At 38.7% G+C, this 9,941-nt stretch overlaps 1 long non-coding RNA gene across 1 annotated transcript in view; it reads right to left on the bottom strand.

Annotated features, from left to right (window-relative positions):
* Positions 1–1,663: 1,663 nt before the first annotated feature.
* LOC134297390 (uncharacterized) overlaps positions 1,664–9,941 on the bottom strand; it is a 73,614-nt gene continuing 65,336 nt past the window's right edge. The window contains exons 2-3 of the long non-coding RNA XR_010004115.1: positions 5,182–5,286; positions 1,664–2,119 (exon numbers count right to left, since the gene is read on the bottom strand). This is a non-coding gene — a long non-coding RNA (uncharacterized LOC134297390). The remainder of the gene's footprint in view (positions 2,120–5,181; positions 5,287–9,941) is intronic.

The raw sequence follows: 9,941 nt of genomic DNA, 5'->3' as shown, positions 1-9,941 counted from the left end.
ACTTGACTCCCTGGTTACTTGTTGGCTGTGGAATAGAGACAAATTTGATAATTTAGAAAAAAAATTACCCTATTATCTTTTAGATCCATATCACTATCATCATTCGTTTAAATTACAACCCTTTACTTATAAATATGCATTGGAAAGTTTAAAACATGCACCATTTAAGCATACTTTTGTTGTAAACTGACTCAAGCCGCAATGAGAGGCAGGTAATAATTAGTTCTTGTTGTTCTTGTATGATGATGATGATGATGATGATGATGATGATGATGATGATGATGATGATACCTACACTTTTGGTAGTGTTAGCTGGCGTCTTCCATGTCATTGTAGTAGTAAACTTACTTTGCATGCTGAACTTGAAAGAAGCTATCCAAGACAATTAACATCTTATAAGGCATTGGTTCAGCACCCTGGATAACTCCTTTAAATTTGAGGCTAAAACTCACAATAGATTTACCACTCCAGTGACACAGCAGTCAGAAGCAGCAACTGAATTCTGTAAGGATACTTGTTTGAGAAGAAATCCCACTCAACTCAGTAAACATAGGTAGGGTTGGGCTGCCTGGCTCTCATTGTAGAGTTTTGTTTTTTTTTGCCATATTCATATATTCAAAATGCCTTATTTCAGAATTGTAGATGGAAGTGGGAATAATAGTTAAACTACTTTAAACTCATTTAAGTTTGAATATATCCGTAGCATTTTAGAAATGTTCACTGAGGATGGATCTACTGGATCGGGGGGGGGGGGGGATATGTAAACCTTATAATGAAAAAACAGATGGCAGCTAACTTAAAACTAGTTTACCCTTGGGAAAATGCCATAAAAACAGTTCGTGAAGCACTGTGAGGCAGAACTCCATAAGAGGATATGCAGTTGCTAAGGGAGATGCTGTCTTCTTGACTCCCAATACAGCAATTTGACTGGACTGGGTATAACAAGACTTTCAGTCTGTTTTGGAGATATCTCTCAATTAATGAAGTAGCTTTAGGAGCACTTGGCCCACACACTTCTGTTGCTGAAGTAAGGGCAGTCCATTGGGTGAAGGCTTTTCAAAAAGGCTTCAATTTGTCTAGATCACATTTGAGATGTTCCTTCTTGATTGAAAGCAAGGATAGGCAATAGTCATGGGTCTGGGGGTCAGCTTTCTATTCAATGATATCCAGTTTCATTTAAAAAATAAGCAGTAAGGGAGAGCCTAACGCCTATTTAAAATCTAAGGTGTCAATAAAAACCTATTGTTTTGGCTAGAAAAGATATAATCAAGGGGATTTGGAGAGGTTGGGATCAGCACAATCATTCTTCTTCATGGCTTTTCTTTGGCTGTTTTTGATAATACAGTAGGAAGCCCATCTTCGACTACCTACTATAATATAAAAACAGTAACTGTGTGATGTTTTATGAGTAATTCAGCAGAGTAACCAACTCCAGGGACTTCAATGAGGATTCTCCTGATTTTGATGAACCAATAATCTCAGGATAGTTTCATGGTTACTATAAGTATCTCAGTATCCTTGTACTAGCGAAATATTTGTTATCCTTCTTAAGGCACAGTGTAGGTTACATTCCATAACTTCATTTCATTATCATTGTTGGGTGTTTTGCCCGCTGAGCAATGGATTCTTCATGAAAGGAAAAATATTGTCACTGAGACAGAACTTGCACTTATCACGCATGGTTTAATGTGATCAAAACAACACTGACAGCCTGTGCAGTGACAAAGTTGTGTTTACAGATAGATGGATGACTAAATAGATGTTAAGCAGTTGTGTTTGTGATTTAGTAATGATTCTGCCTTTAAAAAATGTGAAATAGAATCTACCAGCTAAAACTAATGAGCACAAAACTACATTGATTTGGCCCAGGATGGACAAATAGAACATCTGGCATATTTGGCACCAATGACACAGCTGGCATTGTTGGAACTGTTTCTGCAGAAGGTACAGATGCAGAAATGGGAGAATTGGTACAAACAGTGCAGATGGAACAGTTGGAACAGATGACAGTGGGCAGAGCTGGCGATGTTGGCACAGGTGTCATAACCTCAACAGCTGGCACAAGTTGTGACAATCCTGGGATTTCTTAGTGCAAGGCACATGTTCATTTTGGCTTTGGCTGCAGAGAGATAAGAGCATTTTATAATTAGTAAATGTGCCATTTAAAAAGGAACTCCCCCCCACCTCCCTATCCTTAAGGACATCCACCTCCAACTGTTAAAGCTTGGAATGCAGAACATTTTTGCAAATTATAATTTCCCAGAGAAAGCCGAAATTGATAAATACAGATTTAATAGAAGGCAATTAGGCATTTTTAATTCTCATATAGATAATAATCATGAATAGGATTTCTTCAGAAGAGATTTGTTGAAAAACATGTTCAGATCTGTATCCCGACTGCAGAGATTAAAGCAAGCTTTGTCTTAAAGCCAAAGCTTATTTACTATCAAAATGGTGGGTTATACTCTCCTATATTCTCCTAATGCAATGTTCCACGGTGAAATGGTGGCTGATAAACACCAATCCAAAAAGAATGGTGTTGGGTTAGTTCTGCCAAACAATGTGTTACCTTGTTTGCTTAGAAAAGGAGTTGTATATTTTTCTTATGTAAACCTAGAATCCTTTTCCATTTGAAAAACACTTAGGCTACTTACAGCTTTCAAGTAACTCTCATAAGCAGTATGAGATAAATGAGATAAAAGTGTACTCTTTAGTACACATAAGAGGCGGTTCTCAGGATCCCATCACTTTCTAGCATGCTGCAGCATTTGTAATCCTTAGATTGGACTCAGACTAGTTTGGACAAACTGTAACCTTTCTGAAAGCACTAAGACATAAAGCTGTCCATTCATTTCAATAGAACTAAAACAACACCAGTTTAGTTTAGATCCAAAGCCATGTGACTGGGTAGTAGCAAGATGTAAGCATATTACACACAGTAAATGGGACCCAGCCTATGTGGCTGAGTAAAGTTTCTCCATATTACGTGGGTGTGCTTAAAAATAAAAGACTTCCATTTGATTTTAAAGGGATGCCTGCTTTTGGTTAGACACACATTTGAAGTACAGAAACATTACTTCATTGGACGAGCCAGGACTAGTTAGGATGGACCACAATCCCATAGTAGTGGGGCTTGATGCAGGTTTTCTGGAAGTTCAAAAACCTAGTGTTCCTAAGCTTTGTCCACATTGTTATCTGTTCAGTATCAGATAAAGATATTTATCATATATCAGGCATTTTAGATTTTGTGAAATTATACCATCTATCTATTAAAATTACACCTTTTCAAATATTTCTCCTATTTTTTCTTCTTACTGTGCCTTGAACCTTGTTTATAGTGTGAGGTGGCCCAACAATTTGTCTACAGAATGACATATGGATCTTTTGTTTGATGAAAGGGTTCAGTGAGAACTGTTATTTGTTTATTTATTTATTTAGCACAGTTTCTAGACAGTTTGTCATATATAGTATTTATGTGGTGTATAGCAATAGAATAAAATTTGTCTTTAAAACATTAAAGAGTATATATGATGTAGTAGTCTGAGTGCTGGACTAGAGCTATGGGTACCAGGGTTTGAATCTCCATTCAGCCATGGAAACTCTCTGGGTGACCGCAAGTCACACTGTCTCAACCATAGAAGGAGGCAAGGGCAAACCGTCTCTGAACCAATCTTGCTAAGAGGCATCCATGATAGGATCGCCTTAGGGTTGCCATAAGCTAGAATCGATTTGAAGGCACATAACAAAAAGAGCTATGTAAAAGCATAAAAAATTACACAAATATTAGGGTCAAGCCTGAACAAAATAGGGTGCCTTCGATAAGCATCTAAAAGACAGAACAGAACTGAATTCTGTATAAGAATGTCTTGTTTAGACTTGGGTTCGATCTCCAAGTTATCTCAAAATCTGAAATTCAATATATCCAGCTAGTGAAAAAATAATACAAACATTTCTAATAATTCAAGCCTACTAATTATCAAAATCTATCATTAATTATATTCTTCTCTTTTCTCTGTGAAAATGCAATCAAGTGTTGCCAGTCTTCTATAAATGTCACATTTTTTTCCTCTGATCAAAGTCAATAATTTGGCCATTCAAGTTTTTTTAAAGTGAAACCAGCTTCCTGACTGTAATCCATGTGAATCACCTGGAAGGAAAAGAGATTTAATCCCACCTTTCCAATCCTCCTCTGACATGAATCTAATGTTTTCCAAGTGTACAAAAAGGTACTGGCTCATTTCAAAAGCTTATTCAGTATGTGTATCTTCAGTATGTGTAGTCATAGTGATGGGCATTTGACTTGGTAGCACTTAGTTCTTAACGTGGAACACTTCAATAGGGCAGTTTCATTTCAAAAATAATCAGTGCATCATGTTCTCTTTGAACATGTAACTCCCTAATCTCTGTTTAATTATCAAAGGAATGTCTTACAACTGCTCTAATGTAAGAATTTCCTCCACTTGGGCAGCAGAAGACCCAGCCAAAAAAGGAGGGGGTGAACAAAGTTCTCCATACACAGAGAGAACAGCATATCACAAGCCGCAAACCTGGAGGAGTGCTCTGGTCAGATAGTCTGTGAACTTCCAAGACCCCTCACACAGTAATTGTCATATCACTAGACAGGGTTTAACCCTGGCCATATTTCACTTGAATTCCCAAGCTACTTTTATTGTCACACTGATTCAGGAAACCTCAACCTTAAAATCAAATGCTGTCTGTTTACTAACATTCGGCAAAACCAACATATATAAAAAGAAAAATTTAATGCGATTGTTGAGACCTGGATAGTCCGCAGTGCTAGTATTATACGACTATATTTATCTAATACAGCACTTGTCATATATAAAGGGCTTTTCCTCACCATAGCTTTATTATATAGGTTAGTGCTACTCAATGTGATGTTTCCTAGACTGACATGGGTCCCTGAACCATCAACTGCTACTCTTCGATGAATTTTCCAAAAAGAATAAAACCATACTAGCCAATTGGCACAAAAAGTTATCAGCCAGGAGCACGCTGGAAATAAATAATTCCTAGTTCCCCACACCAGATAACCCAAGAAGCATTGGTATATGTCACAGTTATGATCCAACGATTGACAGGGGAACTGAGGGTTTGAAATTGTGATAACTCTCAAGTTCCCAAACTAGTTAATGTTAGATGTGGAAATCAAATCCAAACCTGGGTTGTCTTTCGGGCTGTGTTGCCATGTTCCAGAAGCATTCTCTCCTGACGTTTTGCCCACATCTATGGTAGGCATCCTCAGAGGTGTGAGGCATGGATAAACTAGGCAAAGAAAGGAAAAAAATATATATCTATGGAGAGTCCAGGGTGTGGCAAGAGTCCTTTGTCAGTTGGAAGCCAGCATTAATGTTTCAGTTCATCACCCTAATTAGCATTGGAAAGGTTTGTCTCTTGCCTGGGGGGCATCCTTTATTCAGTCAATAGCCGTCCTCGGGGCTCCTCTGCCCTCAGAGTGTTGGTTCCCATCTACTGTTTTGATTTTAGAGTTTTTTTAAATACTGGTAGCCAGTATGATATAACCATACATGTATTGTATTATATCCATCAACCTTTAGCTCAGAAAAAACCAATAGTCCATAGATGGCATATGGCTGCCAGGGATGTTTTTACATCCTTCATACTTCTGAAACATTGGGAATAATTTAATGGCAGTAAAACCTTTTCAACTGACAACTTCAGAATTGGATAAGCTTAAAGAAGTGGTTCTCAACCTGTGGGTCCCCAGATGTTTTGGCCATCAGCTCCCAGAAATCCTAACAGCTGGTAAATTGGCTGGGAATTCTGGGAGTTGTAGGCCAAAAACACTTCGGGACCCACAGATTGAGAACCACTGGCTTAAAGGAAACTTTTAAAGAAAAGGTTAGATAGCCATCTGCCAGGGATCCTTGAGTAGGAGATTCTGGCTCCAGCAAGTGGGGCTGAACCAGATGACCTGCCAATGCTGTGATTCTATGACATGGAAGAAGGTCTTCTTGGGCCCCCCACTAAGCATCTTGCCAATGGAGGCCAGATTGACTAGTAATATGTACTTCTATGGTGTCCCATAGGCAGATACATCTTTATTCAGGTAGGCTTTTGACATTTAAGCAGGGTAGCTGCTGAAGGGACTGAATAAGTGGGACATTGTTACTTTTTCCTTACAGATGTGATCTGCACTTTGGACAAGCTGACTTACAGATATGCTCTGTTTCTATGGTTCTATCATTCTGTTACATGGAAGGCTTTCATTTGCTTAAATAAGATCTACTGTGAGATTTGTAATGCTGTTCACCAAAGAATGAAAAAAATCAGTAACTCCAATAACTGCATTTCACACTAATTTGAGAAATTTCCTAAACCACTGAAAAGCAGCTCATCGTTTGTCCCAGGCTCCAATAGCAGAACTAAGATAATTACCTTCCTTGCTTGCATATCAATGGGAGATGTTCAGTTTTCTACAGCCCAGAGGAGAGAAGCCAAAGCTTGAAGATAATTCCCAAAGGCATTCAGATAAAACAGCTGTCTCACTAGCAATCACTAGGCACAGAAGTTTTAGAAAGGGACTGAACACCAGCAGCTGGCTCAGGAATATCCCCCTAATCCCATTCACCAACTGGTCAGTTTGCTGCCTCTTCTTCAAAAGTGTTTCAGGAAGGAATGTAAATGAGCTACAGCCTTCTACAAGGTCATACATACTGATGGCCATAAACAATATAAAGATCCAAAGAGCAAAATACAGTGTTCCCTCACTACTTCGTGGTTCACTTTTCACAGATTCGCTGTTTCAATAAACTCTAAAAGACTATTAGAAATCATAAAAAATTACAATTTACAGCCTAAGGAAGGGAGGAAGGAGAAGCCAAAGGGAGAGAAAAGGAGCCCAAGCAGCAAAGGGAGGAGATGGAGGCGATTTATCAACACACAATTGGTTGATAAGGACTTAAAATAGTGTATAACTACTAAAATAATGTATAAATATTAAAATAAATATAGTGTCCCTACTTCGCAGATTTTCACTTATTTGAAAAGGTTGTCCTGGAATGTAACCCCCACGATAAGAGAGGGAACACTGTAGTTCAATACCCCCCCCCCCCCAAATATGTTTGCGCTTCAATAAGTCAAGTAGCTCCTGGGAGAAAGAGAGGCAGGTTTAGGCTGGGTATTATCATCTCTTTTAGCAATGGCACAAATATAAACCCAGCAACCCCCATTCTCTTGCACACATACGTATAAAATAGCCGTATTTAAGTTTTGTACAGATATATGTTCAAGATAATGGCATGCAGGAAATAACAGTTTTCATTTCTCATCATCCAACTAGCTTTTGGGTGCCTATTCAGGAAGCCCATATGCAGATACAGTCCAGAGTCTTGTCATGCATTGCATTAATATAACTCCTGTTGTGATGGACCTTAACTCTTATTTAAAAAGGACTTGGAATCTGAAACATCTGGAGGGCCACAAGTTTGATATTCCTGTTTTAGGTTCTTCCAACTCAGAGAAGGGGATTTTTATAAGACGTAACACTATGCCTTAGGTTTTATCAAAAAATGAGCCATCCTATTCCCTGAGGAGATTGGCAAAAAGGCCCTTTGAATGCCTGGGCATGAAAATGACTGCAATGGCAGACAGGGCCTGAGGACCTGAGGTGGAATGGGTGCTTTCCCATCTCTGGAATAACCTTTCCAATACACAATCAATTCAAAATCCATAATTTTTGCCCCCAAGCCTACCCTCAACATTTACATGAGGTAGACTTATACATTAGTATATTTGGTAGTTTAGTCAACATTTGCATTTCTCAAAGGATATACATGGTGAACACTAACAAGGACAAGATCCTAACTGTAAACAGTTGAGTTATAGGAATCACAGGCTGTAGGTTTCTGTTAATTTCTTTACTCGTACAACACCAGGAGCCCTCAGTGGTGCAGCAGATTAAACCGCTGAGCTGCTGAACTTGCTGACCGAAAGGTTGGTGATTCGATTCTGGGGAATGGGGTGAACTCCTGCTATTAACCCCAGCTTCTGCCAACCTAGCATGCAGCATGCAAATGTGAGTAGATTAATAGGTACTACTCTGGCGGGAAGGTAACAGCGCTCCATGCAGTCATGCCAGTCACATGACCTTGGAGGAGTCTATGGACAATACCGGCTCTTCAGCTTAGAAATTGAGATGAGCACCAACCCCCAAGAAGACCTTTATCTTCACCTATGGTACAACATCTAGCACAGCTGCTTGAGTGTGTATTTAATCTATGGAAATACTGAACAGTTCCATAGCCAAATGGACAGAAAATGATGTACCATATATACTCGAGTATAAACCAACTCGGATATAAGCCGAGGCACCTAATTTTACCACAAAAAACTGAGAGAACTTATTGACTCGAGTATAAGATGGGGGTGGGAAATGCAGCAGCTATTAGTAAATTTCAATACAGTAGAGTCTCACTTATCCAAGCTAAACGGGCCGGCAGAAGCTTGGATAAGCGAATATCTTGGATAATAAGGAGGGATTTTCCTGCTTCTTAGCAGGGGGTTGGACTGGATGGCCCATGTGGTCTCTTCCAACTCAACATCAAATTAGGTTATAATTTTACAAATTAAGCACCAAAACATCATGTTTTACAACAAATTTAACAGAAAAAGCAGTTCAATATGCAGTAATGCTATGTTGTAATTACTGTATTTATGAATTTAGCACCAAAATATCACGATATATTGAAAACATTGACTACAAAAATGGCTTGGATTATCCAGAGGCTTGGATAAGCGAGGCTTGGATAAGTGAGACTCTACTGTACCAATAAAATTACATTAATTGAGGCATCAGTAGGCTAAATGTTTTTGAATGTTTACATAAAACTGTAATTTAAGATAAGACTGTCTAACTCTGATTACCTATATACGCAAGTATAAGCCGATTCAAATATAAACTGACTAGGACCCTCACTTGAGTCTAAGCTGAGCTGAGCTTTTTCTGAAAAAACTTGGCTTATACTCAAGTATATACGCACTTAGCTTTGTTGAGCAATTTTGTGTTGATTTCTTTCTTCATGTCCACCCTTGGATTTTTTGAGTCAATTAGACACTGGCTCAATGATCAAAGGGATGATAAGCTAACAGATTTTAGAAGTTTCTGGAAGGTAGTTAATTTAGGTAAGTTAGAAACATACTGGCATTTTTGCATTGTCCTTCCCAGTTATGTAGACAGTTCCTAACAGCTGGTAAGCTGGCTGGGAGTTCTGGAAGTTGAAGTCCAAAATATCTGGAGACCCAAAGGTTGGGAATCACTGATCTAATGCATATGACATGATATAGCTGTATCTGGCCGGCTGCCTCCTTCCCACTCAATAGCCGTTGGAATATTATGATAAAGAACATAAAATAAGTTCTTTCAATGGAAAAGAGAGATTGACAGAATAATATGACCAAGGACCTCTGTGGAACGATTTTTGAAAGGGTGAGCCATGTTTTTGTTCTTACTAGTTACAATTGAAAAGTTGTGAAAGGACAAGCAATCAAAGAGGGCAACTGAATTAGACTATCAACAGATTTGGGGAAAGAGGAGCAGCTGAGGCAGGAGCGTATTGAACCTGGTGGTGCCACTATCTGAAATAGCTTCCTTGCAGCGGGACCCATTTATGGGTCACAGAGGAGACTGTATCTAGTACCTGTTTGTACATTTGACTTTAAATTCAGCATGTGGCAGCTTGAATCAGCATGGACAGTGCTCAGAGATGGATTTCTACATAATAGGGAATTAAACAGAAAGAGCCTTCATTTATTTTTACACACTCCAAGCATAACCACAGAATATAAGGCAGTTATGGGCTACCAATCCTTAGTTTCAAGAAAAGATAGTTTTGCTATATAAATTGATGTATACATTTTATTATTTATTCTATTTCTATCTCACTTCCCCCCATGAACGG

Source organism: Anolis carolinensis, chromosome 1 (genome assembly GCF_035594765.1).
Source record: "Anolis carolinensis isolate JA03-04 chromosome 1, rAnoCar3.1.pri, whole genome shotgun sequence".
Taxonomy (NCBI): Eukaryota; Metazoa; Chordata; class Lepidosauria; order Squamata; family Dactyloidae; genus Anolis; species Anolis carolinensis.
Note: the sequence above shows the minus strand (reverse complement) of the source record. Positions and strands in the feature narration are given on the sequence as shown.